The sequence below is a fragment of the Astatotilapia calliptera genome, chromosome 7 (genome assembly GCF_900246225.1).
Source record: "Astatotilapia calliptera chromosome 7, fAstCal1.2, whole genome shotgun sequence".
Classification (NCBI taxonomy): domain Eukaryota; kingdom Metazoa; phylum Chordata; class Actinopteri; order Cichliformes; family Cichlidae; genus Astatotilapia; species Astatotilapia calliptera.
The window spans coordinates 43,409,782-43,424,785 of record NC_039308.1 but is presented as its reverse complement, the minus strand read 5'-3'; the positions used below and the strand labels follow the sequence as shown (position 1 = coordinate 43,424,785).

General features: G+C 42.3%; 1 protein-coding gene across 7 annotated transcripts in view; it reads right to left on the bottom strand.

Moving 5' to 3' along the window:
- The window catches only part of apc (APC regulator of WNT signaling pathway), a 31,014-nt gene extending 18,122 nt beyond the window's left edge, over positions 1 to 12,892 (bottom strand). For 4 of the 7 annotated variants that reach the window (XM_026174926.1, XM_026174933.1, XM_026174930.1 and 1 more), the window contains exon 1: positions 12,594 to 12,892. The gene's annotated coding sequence lies outside the window, so the exon portion shown is untranslated. Of the gene's footprint in view, positions 1 to 3,953; positions 4,028 to 12,593 lie in introns of those variants that run through there. The other 3 variants (XM_026174932.1, XM_026174931.1, XM_026174928.1) reach the window with 3 other exon arrangements.
- Positions 12,893 to 15,004: the final 2,112 nt, after the last annotated feature.

Below are 15,004 nucleotides of genomic sequence, written 5' to 3'. Positions count from 1 at the left end.
TTGTTAGAATGTATTTAATATTACTTTCTAGTAGCTGATGTTTGCTGGAGCCACAGCTGTAAAGCTGCTGGTCATGATATTGGTTTGGTTATCTGGTGAGAGGGAAACATGAAGATGAAACCAGGAGATGTCCTTACTGAATCATCAGAGCTGAACAGGTGACATGAATGAGTTGTAGGGAAGTTATGAACTGTTTCTGAGAGACAAATAACACCAGGATCCTTTATTTCTAAGTAGCTGACAGCTGGTAACTGTGCAGGGGCGGGTCTAGCAAAGTTTTGCCAGGGGGCCAGGTAGGGCATTAACAGGGAAAGGGGGGCACAAAGAAATACTTTCTCATTCTCATTTAAAATATCTAGCTTTTATTAAATAATTATCTGAAGCTTACAACCAAAGTTTTTATCTGACGTAAAATGTATAGAAATCATACATATAACATCGAAGCAGCTGGAATCCACAGCTGTGCGTGTTCATGGAGCTTGCATTTTCACCTGCTGGACATCACTAATTGACATATTAAACTGTCTTCAGAACATTGCATTTTGTTTGACCTAAGCATTAAATAAGACATAAGCTCTGTGTAAGGCCCACGTGGACGATAGATAATAAGAATTAACAGTGTTTTTTCAGTTTTTCAACTAGGGTGGACAAGGTTAAGCATCCTGCTTTAAAATGAATTAAAATGCTGTCTGGCTCCAGAGGTTGGAGTGGAAGACTGCTGCCACCCCCTACCCACCCAGGGTAATTTTAATTACTTTCCAGGCTAAATTCTAAATTAATGATTTAGAATTTCCTCTCCAGCTTACGAGTTATCTGCTTCAAGGTGCGCGTTTGAAGGTTAAACCAGGGCGACAAGTACTTCTGATTTAAGGCTCTCTTTTTCACTGGAGCTACAGTATCCATACATAGTGAGGAGGTAAAATTATTAACAAGATAACCAACCTCTGTTGGAGTAGCATTCAGGTAGCTGCTCTGCTTTGTGTTGATACAAAGCATTGAAGATGATAACAGCGAGTGAATTACATTCTTAAGCTTAGTTACAGCACTTTCAGAAAGAAATCTACTTTGATGACATCTACTCCCACTGCTGTGGAATCCATTATTGTAAATTTAAATGTAGTTAGGAAATGATGAGACAAGAAAGGGTTTTCAGGAAACACTGTTAAATGTTTAGTTTCTATGCCATATGTCAGAACAAGACCTGAGCTGAGCAATGTTGTATTTTACTGCAGCACACAGCTCACCAATGACATTTTTGATCTGTAAGAGCACCTGATAATTTGGTCATGTGATTCTAAGTGTAACCCCCAGATCAGCTACAGTGGGGCAAAAAAGTATTTAGTCAGCCACCGATTGTGCAAGTTCCCCCACTTAAAATGATGACAGAGGTCAGTAATTTGCACCAGAGGTACACTTCAACTGTGAGAGACAGAATGTGAAAAAAAAATCCATGAATCCACATGGTAGGATTTGTAAAGAATTTATTTTCCACCCTGATTTACGAATAAGTATTTGGTCACCTCAAACAAGGAAAATCTCTGGCTCTCACAGACCTGTAACGTCCTCTGTAAGACGCTTTTCTGTCCCCCACTCGTTACCTGTATGAATGGCACCTGTTTGAACTCATCATCTGTATAAAAGACACCTGTCCACAGCCTCAAACAGTCAGACTCCAAACTCCGCCATGGCCAAGACCAAAGAGCTTTTGAAGGACACCAGGAAAAGTATTGTAGACCTGCACCAGACTGGGAAGAGTGAATCTACAATAGGCAAGCAGCTTGGTGTGAAAAAATCAACTGTGGGAGCAATCATCAGAAAATGGAAGACATACAAGACCACTGATAATCTCCCTCGATCTGGGGCTCCACGCAAGATCTCATCCCGTGGGGTCAAAATGATCATGAGAACGGTGAGCAAAGATCCCAGAACCACACGGGGGGACCTGGTGAATGACCTGCAGAGAGCTGGGACCAAAGTAACAAAGGTCACCATCAGTAACACACTACAACGGCAGGGAATCAAATCCCGCAGTGCCAGACGTGTTCCGCTGCTGAAGCCAGTGCATGTCCAGGCCCGTCTGAAGTTTGCCAGAGAGCACATGGATGATACAGCAGAGGATTGGGAGAATGTCATGTGGTCAGATGAAACCAAAGTAGAACTTTGTGGTATAAACTCAACTCGTCGTGTTTGGAGGACGAAGAATACTGAGTTGCATCCCAAGAACACCATACCTACTGTGAAGCATGGGGGTGGAAACATCATGCTATGGGGCTGTTTTTCTGCCAAGGGGACAGGACGACTGATCCGTGTTAAGGACAGAATGAATGGGGCCATGTATCGTGAGATTTTGAGCCAAAACCTCCTTCCATCAGTGAGAACTTTGAAGATGAAACGAGGCTGGGTCTTCCAACATGACAATGATCCAAAACACACCGCCCGGGCAACAAAGGAGTGGCTCCGTAAGAAGCATTTGAAAGTCCTGGAGTGGCCTAGCCAGTCTCCAGACCTCAACCCCATAGAAAATCTGTGGCGGGAGTTGAAAGTCCGTGTTGCTCGGCGACAGCCCCAAAACATCACTGCTCTCGAGAAGATCTGCATGGAGGAATGGGCCAAAATACCAGCTACTGTGTGTGCAAACCTGGTAAAGACATATAGTAAACGTTTGACCTCTGTTATTGCCAACAAAGGTTACGTTACAAAGTATTGAGTTGTATTTTTGTTATTGACCAAATACTTATTTTCCACCCTGATTTACGAATAAATTCTTTACAAATCCTACCATGTGGATTCATGGATTTTTTTTTCACATTCTGTCTCTCACAGTTGAAGTGTACCTCTGGTGCAAATTACTGACCTCTGTCATCATTTTAGGTGGGGGAACTTGCACAATCGGTGGCTGACTAAATACTTTTTTGCCCCACTGTAAACATATGACATCACTTCCTGTTTAACCTTAAAATGAATTCGGCACAATGATGACATCACATCTGGAGGGTCAGCTGATCTTTCATGTCAATAATTGAAATTACAGAGAGCTTAGATTATTGATGATCTTCAGAGCTAAATATAGAAACATCTAAATTGTAATTAAAACGAGCTATTTGCCTGCCTGGTGACAGGACGGCCAATCAGCACAGGAGGTCCTAACGCAGTTACAATGAGGGAGGGCGGAGCCTCTCAGCTCCACCTGCACAAATAGTTTGACCTCTTACTGACCAATCACAGTGCTTTATCTACGCCACAACCACAGAATCAACAGATAACCTAACAGGGTGCCCTTAACTAGATGGGATATACATAATGAAACCTTTGCACACAAAAGGATTGGTGCCAGCTGAACCAGGAACCTTCCTGCTGTGAGGCGACACACTGACCTCTGCAGCACCAATCCATAAATATCTGATCACACTGATCAGGTTTGAACAATCAGAAGATCAAATTGAACTTGCTGCACCAACAAAGAATCCAGCAGTACTACATACAGTACTAAAATAACAGTACACCATATGATACTGGTAAAGTTATTGATCCAGGTGCTGATTATTGCCGTTGACACAGCAATCAATAACTAGGACAGACAACATCTCTTCTTTCCTGCACCAGCCAGACGCCATTTTCTCTCCCTCCTCTTTCCATCATCTCTGAACCTCCTCCTCTTCATCCCTCCATCATCACCCCCCACCCACCCCCTCAATCCTCTCAGTCTCTCAACGACCCCCCCCCCCTTCCTCCTCCTCCTCCTCCTCCTCGTCGTCTGCAGCACAAACAGAGGATGAATTAAATCCTCTGGAGAACGACAACAGCACAATGAAAGGAACTCCCCCCCCAAACCTCCACCCTCCCTCCGCTCTCCCCCCTCCTACTTCCTCCCGTCCACCTCCTCTTCCTTGGCAGATACAAAGGAGGAAAAAGGATGGAGGGATAGAGGATAAAGACAGAAAATGGCAGCTCACCCCATCGCGTTCGCCTCCATCAGCCTGCCTCTCTCTCCGTCTGAGAGACAGAGTGCAGTCAGCTGGGCTCTCAGGCAGCCAATCACAGCCCAGAAACACACATAGGCAAAGAAGGGAGGGGCAGCCCCCACTGCTCCCAGCATGCTTTGCAGCAGGCTCTGCAGGCAGACTGACCGGGTTATTGAGACACACACACACACACACACACACAAGTAAAAGGTGAACCTTTATTTTACTGATAAAAGCTCAAAGAACCATTTTTAGTGTTTTTAACCAACGCACACACAGACGTGGGTTCAGAGATCAAATGAGACGGTGAGCTCAACATCTGTGGGTTAAAGGATAACACAGTTTCTGCACTGTGAGGACATGTCAGAGAGTAAACATCACTGACTCTCCTCCGCCGTTTGCTCTTCATGTCATCAACACACAATGAGTGATGTCATTGGGTCACATCAGCTCCTCGTATCTCTTTCCTTTGTCACCTGGTCAATCTCGACAACATATTTTTGTGTTTTTGCCTCAAGTCAAACAAATTTGCTTCTTCCACCTTCAGCAGGTTTCTTGACTATTTTGCAGAGTACTTTTCGAGGTGGGAAGTAGAGCAGGGCGATATGACCAAAAATATTTATCACGATATACATTTGAAAATTTGCGATAACGATATAACTGACTATATAATTTCTGTGAGACAAAATACAACTCCACAACTTTACTAGCACAAAAAACACCCATCCACTCATTTTACTTAAACAAGTAGCTGTTTTTATATGCATTAAAGCTATATAAAAATGTAACAGTGCAAATGCAAATTCCTTGCTGAAAGTTTAACCAAAATGCATTTCCAGTAGAAATGGGCTGACATATCCTGAGCCATAACCATGTATAATATCCACTGATGTTAAAAAGAGGTGCTTTGCAACATTCAACTGCAGTGTGCCAAATAAAAAAGTCAAATACGTATTTTTTGGACCATAAGCAGGGCTCTAGACTAACTTTTTGCCATGGGCGTACCGGTACACCTAACTTTAAAAAGTTAGGCGTACTGGCACAAAAGTTAGGCACACACAAATTTTATAATAATTTATATAATTTAATGTGTTTTTCTGGATACACTGTGCTTTTTCACCATTCAAAGATTGATGACACCGTGTCAGAGCACTGGCTATGAATTTCAGAAGGATCAGGCCTTAACATAACAGAAAAGTTAGCAATAGTTCTTTTCCTATTGCAGCTACATCCACTTCTGTCGTGCCTAGGCTGCTCACTAGGGCTGGGTATCATCACTGATTTCTATAATCCATTCGATTCCGGTTTTCAAAGTCCCGATTCGATTCAACTTAGCCTCAGACAGTCAAAAATATTATAATTCTGATCATTTATCAGTGACTTCATCAGAATTGTGAACATCACATTAGGGCTGCCACAAACGATTATTTTGATAGTCGACTAGTCACCGATTATTTATGCGATTAGTCGACTAATCAGATCATCATCCACTGGACGTAAAACTACAGCTTATTGCACCAGCAGCATCTGCTCTTATATAACTATCATTAGCTTACAGCTTTAAGCTTTTAAGGTGCTAACTAAAAATAAAGACAAGATGATAGTTTATTCAATTTTAATGAAATTTGCAGATTGTTTCGGTGAAGTTTAATAAACTCCTTGCTATCTAAAATATAACAGGACAACGGAGTATATTCTCCAGCATCTCACACTTCTGATAATCAGCTGTCTGCTTGACGTTTATTCAGCTGTGTAAAAACTATAACTTTAATCTCAGACAAACCGATTTACTCAGGAACAAATAAAATACTAAAAAAAAAAGCCAAACAACAACATTTTTAAGTTCTCTAAGTGACTCATATATATTTAACCTGAGTAGCGAAAGACGGCGGTGGGTTTGAAAACAAATTGCCGGGAGTCCGGTGTTCTCACCGCGCTAGTGACCTAGCCCCCGGCTTCCTATCGAGCTAGTGGGTAACAGACGTCTCCGAAAACGTCGGAGCGCTTTTGAAAATATGTGGTGTCTTGATAAACTGAGCCGATATTTGAGGTTTACACAGCTACATTCTCAGCTGAAAATATGTTAAACGTTTATTTTGTGACCCAGAAAGAATAATAAGAGTAATATTAAAACTAACTAGCTGCCGCCATTGTTGTAAACTGAGCTGGGCCGCGCTATGAATTCTGGGACACAGCTGCTTCTTCTTCTTCTTCTTCTTCTTCTTCTTCGGGGTTTAACGGCAGCTGGCATCCTTGTACATGCAGTGCTGCCATCTTCTGTTTCAGTCCGTTATTACACTCTTAAATCCTGCTACTTATTCCTGCGTCTTTTGGGATCTTACAAAGCTTCAAACGACGCGTCGACTATTAAATCAGTCATCGACGATTTTGATAGTCGACGTAATCGTGACTAGTCGACAAATCGTGGCAGCCCTACATCACAGCAGGTGCCTTTGTGTGAAAGTAACTGAGAATAAAACACAGAAAAACATGAAGGCCTGGTCTGGCTTTTTATAGCAGATAACCTTAAAAATATTCTACAATGTTCTGCATATAAAGTTTAAATTTTTTCAGTACTGAACAACAGAAAAAAAATAGGCTTTCTTGTCCGAGGTCATTTAAGTGAAAAAAAGAATAGAAAAAGACAGCAGCCACAGCGCTGTAAACAACGGTAGACTGGTGGGTAATAAGTGAATGAATAATACAGAAAACAGAGATTGGAGATGGGAAACTGTTCTTGAAGTATAGAGAGAGAGCTAGCTGTGCATGGAGTGTGATTTTAATAGTCGTGGAAGCAAAACAGCAAAATTCATGACGACATTGATCAAATGTGAAGCGCAGTTTGCTGCTTCTTTTGCTGCTGGCTCTGTGAATTTTGGTTGGAGAGACAAAACCTGCAGCTCAGAATCAGCACAAAAAGACGTAAACACAGCGCGGACCGGACGCATCAGAACCGCTAAGCTCCGACAGCGTGTCCGTCTACGGGCCGTCGGGTGAGAAAGCCAAGAAAGACAAAGTTGATTCTGATGCGTCGGGTCCGTTCTGTGTTTACGTCTTTGTGTGGAGACCGTGTACCTGCTCTCATCTGCTGTTTGGTTGTTGTTGAAATGGTTTTGTGAGCTTTAATCTGGCGTTTCTGGCAAAACACAGTTATATTTAAAAGTCGATTCAGGATTTAATGAATTGATATCGCTTTATTCAAGCTACTCACCTCCCACTTCCACCTGCACTTTCAACTGGACCACAGCCAATCAGAGAGGTCCCGCCCCTTACTATCTGTGATTGGTTTAGTCCACGATAGGGGCATAATGTGTGTCTGTTGTTGACTGTCACTACCCGATCCATACCGGAAACCCGATCGGTACCCCGCATGCGCAAATCTTACGTCACTTCCTCTCTTTGCTAACATTGCGACATTCAATATATTTGAATGATACGGTTATCGCCCAGTTAGCTCCTAGCATTTCTCAACAGCTCTGCCTCCTTTTCGACTGCCCGGGACATTTAAACAATGGATAATCCGTATACAAAGAAATTCATGCTTTTCTCCTCAACAGAGAGTGTCCCCCGATTGAGCAACAGCGCCATAAAATAAGAAGAACGGCGCCTAATTACAGAGTTAATAATGCGGACTTTGTAATATCTCACGTGTAGATTCATCAGCCAGATGAAGTGTTTACTGACAATTGACAGTGATAGCGCACATCATCATCACTATTCCAACAATCCTCTCCTCACAGACAAGCATAAACACACTCGACTATCGCTAAATCAGATTTAACACACGTTTGTAATGACGATAATTCAGTTTATAATAGGGTTTATTCGCTCGGTCAGCAGGTGGCGGTATCCTCGTACACTGGGGAGTAAACTGCCATTAAACGAGCAGAAGAAGAAGAAAACATCTGCACATGCGCGGTACGGATCGGGTAGACCCGATTTGTACGGTCAGACTTTACACATGCGCAGTAAGGATCGGAGAGTCCTGATCCGTAACTTTCTTTTTATTTTTCGTTTTTGTCTACATTGTACTGAAATGCTTCATTATTGCAAACATTTTAAGATATACTTGTTATTCTTAACATCTTAACAGATACTCTGACCCATAACTATCGTAAAACGCTACGACCGGAAGTAGAAACCTTTCGCGCATGCGGGGTACCGATCGGGTTTCCGGTACGGATCGGGTAGTGACATTGACCACAGGGAAGGTTGCAGATTTTTTTTTTTTTTTGCTACCCGAACAGTTGGTCGCACAGGTGCAACCAAAAATTTTTTTTAGTCGCACCACTGAAAAATTTGCTCATATTTGCGACCAATTTGGTCGCACTCTAGAGCCCCGATAAGGTGCATGGGGTTATAAGGCACATTAAGCAAAACAAAGCAGTCAGATAAATCAAACTTTATTCAACTCATTCTTCTTGCTTCCTCCACTTCTGTACCATTGATTCATTAATGCTGTATTCTATCACAGCTGCTCTATTCCCATGTTGTTGCAGTATATTAATGACTAACCTCGTATTGTGGATGGATTATCTCAGTTGTTCTCCTGACTGAAGTTTGGTCCATTTACAGCATCCTGCCATGCGATTGCATTTGGAACCTTCACGTTAACTTTTATCGAGTGGAAAAGTGTTAGCGTTCATCCTTGAGCTTCACAGTTTATGTTATGCTAACACAGCTGTGTCGCTAGCCTCGTTATATACCAGCTAGCCCAACTTCAGTAACCCTACAAACGTCACTGCTGTTTAGTTTCCTGTCTTCATTTATGTTAGAAATGATAGCAGAGCTGTACATTTGAATTTTTTCAGAAATCTCTCAGTCAGAACATGCTATACCATGTTTAGGTAACTAGCGAAACTAGCGAGCTAGCTTCCGCCAACTTCTAACTCCGTTAAATGTAATGAATTCTATTTTCATGGATGCCTGGATGTTAAACTTCATAGTTACACCTGGTAAAGCAGCAATGCTGATCATTTCATTAAAGATAAAAGTATTTAGACAGTTTTAAACTCTCAGGGATGTTCGTTTGACTTCGGGACTTTATTAAAGGACAGAGTTTAGGACCCAGATTACTCCCAGATTTACAAGCACCTTAGTCTGACAAATACGGCAATAACGACGGCCCGCTTGCATGTTCTACAAAAAAAAAGTGCTTTGTTGTGTATCTGTTGGACAAACACCAAACCAGTTTAGCTGCACCATTTTTACAAAACAATTCTGGCTCATCCGTTTCACTCAACAATCTACTTTCCCCATTCACATTTTCCGTTACCGTGCATTCTCCGTGCTTTTTCGGCGCTGCGCATGCGCGTTTTACCCATACTCTGTCGCGATATGTCATTTTCTTATTGTTGCCTAGCTTTGTACCGGTATTACCGTGAACGGTATAATATGGCCCAGCCCTAATTGACACTAGACAAAATACTTTACAACTCCACAACTTTATTAGTGCAAAAAAAACCAAAAAAACATCAATGTATTTTCACTTAAACAAGCAGTTGTTTTTTTATGTGCATTAAAGTTATATAAAAATTTAACAGTGCAAAAGCAAATTCCTTGCTGACAGTTTAACCAAAAGGCATTTCCAGTGGAAATTGGCCAACATATCCTCAGCATAACCATGTATAATATCTACAAAACTTAAAAAGAGGTTATACACACACAATACGGTAATATTATGTTGAAGCACAGTACATATCACTCCACGAGGCTCCTGCCTACGATAACCGTAATGCTCCGACAATCCATCAAGCGGTGCAGCTTCGTAGCTTAGCAAAGTCGTACTAAAACATTTGACAGATTTTCGAGCGCCGTGTACCACATAAAATAGTTTCGAGGTCAGTAAACACAACCAGAATTCATACATAAGGCACATGGGATTATAAGGGGCACTGTCGATTTTCAGAAAAATCACAGGATTGATTTTAAGTGTGCCGTATTTTCCAAAAAACACTATAATAACGACGGCCCGCTAGCATCCTCTACCAAAAATAGTGCTTTGTTGTGTATTCGACGGACGAAAGCTAAACCAGTTCCACACCACTGACGTTGCAGCATTTTTACAAACCAATTCTGGTTCATCCGTTTCATTCAACGATCCGCTTTCGCCCTTCTCGTTCTTTGCCGCCGGCATGCTTTTTCCGTCATGTGCGTATGAAATCAAAGGTATTGCGCATGCGCGTTTTACCCATATTCTTTCGCGATATTTCATTTTCTTATCGTTGCCCAACATTATACCAGTATTACCGTGAATGGTATGATATGGCCCAGCCCTAGTGGGAATCATCGGACACCCAATAATATATTATTGGGTGTCCAATGATATTGCGATTTTTAACTCTTTGTGACATGCTGAGTATTGCAATAACCTATATTATAATTTCTCACCTTTTTCAATTGCAAATTATGTCCTCAAAGTTAGTCCAGCACAGCAACACCCACTGAGACCTGACATAAATGTTGCCATAAGACACAGCCAGTCTGCTATTGGCATACAGTCTGTTTGTGATAATACAGTTAACTGTGATAAATCAGTGAAAAATCACATGTTGTTGTCTACATAGACACAAATTCACATTTTGCTATTACATTTGCACTCAGCAGCTTTCCTGTTCTTTAGAAATATACCTGAATACAACAGTTTGTTGTGTTGTTGTTGTTGTTGTTGTGCTTGGTGATAAAGACTCATGTTGAATCAGAGGAATCAGCTTTAAAGTAAAAGCTGCAGGTCTAATTAAAGAAATACAAACATGAAACACCAGTTTAGAGTGTTAAGGACTGCATTGGTAACATGTGCCCGTGTCATTTTGTAGTACCGGAAGGACCCCAATAATCCAATGCTTAAAATGTGGAAAGCAAGAATGATTGAACGTTGCTTGCGAAAAGACACTGGGAAGGTTACATCATGTGACTGAAGCTTCGGTGGAACAATGGGACAGTTTTTGCACCTGCATGTCTACCTGACTTGGACGAGATGCCACTGATGTTAAAACCTCAGTGTATTTTTCTTTTCTTTTGTTTTTTTCAGTTCTTTGTTTGTTTGCTTCTTTTTTTTGGTTTTTGTATTTTTGTATTTGTTGTTATATTTTTGTGTTTGCTGTTATAAAATGCAAAATCTAATAAATACTTGAATTATTTTAAAAAAGGAAATACAAACTTGAAGATTAATTATAACTTTATAATATTGATAATCAAGTGTCTTTTTTAGGTTACATTAATCACATGACTAAGAATACTCTGAGTAGAAACAATTTTGTTATTAGTATTAGTATTTTGTTCGTATATTCTTCTCTGGGGACCACGGGTTTGTAGAAAATGTGGGCAGGATGAAGTAATAGCCACAAACACACCTGACCTGGCATCTGTGGCGTGTGTTACAGTTGTCAGTGACAACTTGTCACACTCAATTTATTAAGTTTAGCTTCACGAATAGTATAATTTTCTCTTTACAAAACATTTCTGTGCATACAAAAAAACTAAAACTACACTACCACCCCTCACTTGTAAAACCTTACTTTATAAATTGTGCGTAAATAATCACTATTTAATCTAGTTTAGATACATGTATTTGGAAAACTGTTTCACGTGTGGTCAAATTATTTCGTACGTGTGTGAATGGGAACACGCATTTGTGAGTTCTATTCAATTCACTTCAATTTTATTTTTATAGCGCCATATCACATCAACAGTCCCCTCAAGGCACTTTATATTGTACAGTAGCTCTTACAATAATAGATACAGAGAAAAACCCAACAACCATAAAAGTTACACACAAATCACGGCACATATTTGTAAATCTTAGTTTACGCTTGTGGATGTAAGATAATCTCTCCATAGAAATCAGCTTGGATCTCTGACTTCACGAGGTATATCATAAAACCAGCTGTGCAGTCCCTGAGTGTGGCCGTGGTCTGTGAGGACGATCGGCTCCACTTTCTGGAATCACAGCTGCTCCTCAGAGAAAAATTTAAAGTATATTTGTGGAGGCACCATGCTCCGTAAAAATCCTCTAATCAAGACAACTGATCTCAATCAGGTGACACAGGTGCTTTTCACAGGTTATGAATACACACAAAACATCAGAACACCTCTGCCTGCTCAGTCCTCAACGTGACACAACTACACCCAGAACTGCAGTATGACAGTCAGAGTACACAACGAATATATACAGAACTGCAGTATTACTGCCACAGTACACAGAGCACACACAGATTCGGTACTGTTGTCAAAGTACACAAAGAACTGCACTACTGTTCTTAGAGTACACACAGAGCTGCATTATGTGTGTACAGTGACAGTCTGAGCTGTCAGCAGTACTGCAGTAGTGCTTCTGGGACTTTTCGGTACTGCACTACTCGCGGTACTGTAATATCTACAGTACTTGCCATTTGTCCTGACAATAGCAGTTAGCCGTTAGCTGACCCGGCTAACTGAGCCCGCTCCTTCACCTATCAGTACCGGAACCTGTCCGGATCAGATGCCCCTCCGCCGGTCACATAAACAGCATTTCTGCCCTGGTGTCCCGATAAACCGGAGACCGGTAGCAACACGTCCTGGGAGTGTCCACAAACAAACAGTCTGTCCAAACAAACAGTTAGCACGGAGCTAGCACGGCTCGGCCGCTCTTACCGTCCCGGTTTAAAGTCCACTTCAGGAGGCAGTCTCACGCTAACATCCCGGAGACCCGGAGAAAAGACCCGGGCCTTCAGGGGCGGCGGAGGCCGCTCATCGTCCGCTCAGAGCGGGAAAAGCAGAGTTACACAAAGTGGGCCAAGTTTGAACTTTGAGTCCTTTTTGTTATGGAGGAGCCGCGACCGCTGCCGCCGCCATCTTCTTTCTGTGTGTGTGTTACTCTGAGTGTGTGTGTGTTACTCTGAGTGTGTGGGGTGGGGGGGGTTGGCCCTCCTCCGCTGCACGTGTACTTTCCATCGCCTTCTCACTCAGGTGTTCTAGGATTCCGTGCTGAGGTTTGTATCGAAACGCTGCAGTGACCTCACCAGAGTCCACTAATTTTCACGTTTTTAGAGTTGTGGTGTGATTTCTTGACAGTTTGGGTCATAATCATGTTGTCAGAAGCACAGCCTGTAAATAAACGATGCCTTTCTGAAGCTCGTTAAAGTTCTTCTTTGTAATTTTTTAGTTCAGTCCTTGTACCTGATCATTTTAACAGGAATGTTTTGGTTTGGTGACCCTCTGAACTCTGACCTCCAAATCATTCAAGCATAAAACGGCTCCTGACTCCAGGATTCCTTGTTGTGTCGACACATAACCAACAACTGAGCAAAGAACCAGTTTTAAGTTTTATCTTTAAGCCCTTTGTTACTACCTGCCTGCCACAAAAACACATTTGTTCCCACTTCTTTAGATGAACCTGTTAAAATTGGGAAAGCAAACGCAGTTTAACCGAAAAGTGATTAACAAAGAGCAGTTAGCTGAAACTTGGCGTATCTCAGCATAGTGTGCAGTGCGTCCTTAAAAATCTGAGAAAACTGAACAGAAGAAGAAGAAGTGTGAGACCTAAAAACACTACAGGATCTGAAAGTCCTTAAGAAAGAGGGAAAAATCAGCTACAGAAACCAAGGTCAACATTAACCGCGTCCCTAATAATGCAAACTTTAATCCAGGTGAGTTATAAAATCATCCTCTCACTGTACAGTTGTTGTGAATGAGTAAATTATCTCACAATTATTTTCTATAGAGACCAGAGCATTTTGTGTATCAGCTTGTAAACATGATTATTTTTGCTGTAAACATGATGGTGCTCACAGTGTTTATGAGCTCATCTGCTCAGGCTAGTCGTGATTACAAGTCTGACCAGACTGAAAAAACTAAAAGAACTGATATTTTTCTGTTTTAGTTTACTTGTTTTAGTCTGTATCCTGTACCTTAAGATAATTTTTGGCTCAATCAGCTATTTTAGTTTTGATTGAAAGTAGTTTTGGTTTGGAAATTTAATACCATAATTCCCTCCACACTCACCACCAAGCTGGAGCATCTGGGACTCAGCTCATCTATGTGTCAGTGGATCTCCAACTTCCTAACTGGCAGACCACAGGCAGTAAGGATGGGCGGACATGTCTCAGCCTCCACCACTCTCAGCACTGAAGCCCCCCAGGGGTGTGTTCTGAGCCCCCTGCTGTACTCTCTGTACACATATGACTGTGTGGCCACTACCAGCTCCATCACCATCATCAAGTTTGCTGACGACACCGTCGTGCTGGGCCTGATCTCTGATAACAACGAGACGGCCTACCTGAAGGAGATTAGGAATCTGGAGAACTGGTGCCAGAGGAACAACCTCCTTCTAAACGTCAGTAAGACAAAGGAGCTGATAGTGGACTTCAGCACTAAGCAGGAGAGGAACTACCAGACCCCCGTCATCAACGAGTGCCCAGTGGAGAGAGTGGACAGCTTCAAATACCTCGGAGTTCACATCACGCAGGACCTGTTATGGTCCTGTCACATCAACACCGTGGTGAAAAAGGCCCGTCAGCGTCTCTACCACCTCAGACGCTTGAGAGACTTCCAACTGCCCTCCAAGGTGCTCAGGAACTTTTACTCGTGCACCATAGAGAGCATCCTGGCGGGAAACATCTTAACCTGGTTCGGGAACAGCACCATGCAGGACAGACGAGCTCTACAGAGGGTTGTGCGGTCAGCTGAGCGCACCATCCGCTCCGAGCTCCCTGACCTGCACTCAATCTACAGCAGGCGGTGCTGGACCAAGGCCAGGAAGATCGTGAAGGACCTCAGCCATCCCAACAACAGACTGTTCTCTCTGTTGAGGTCAGGAAAGCGATTCCGCTCCCTGAAGACCAACACAGAGAGACTGAGGAGGAGCTTCTTCCCGCAGGCGATACGGTCTCTCAATCACACCACCACACAGTACTGACCCACACATATGGTTCTTACACACACACTGGACATTCTGGACATTGTTTTCACTTTCAGGTTCAAGGTTCTTTATTTGTCACATGCATAGTTATACAAGTATAACACACAGTGAAATGTAGCCTGACACGCTCCTCGACATGTGCAAA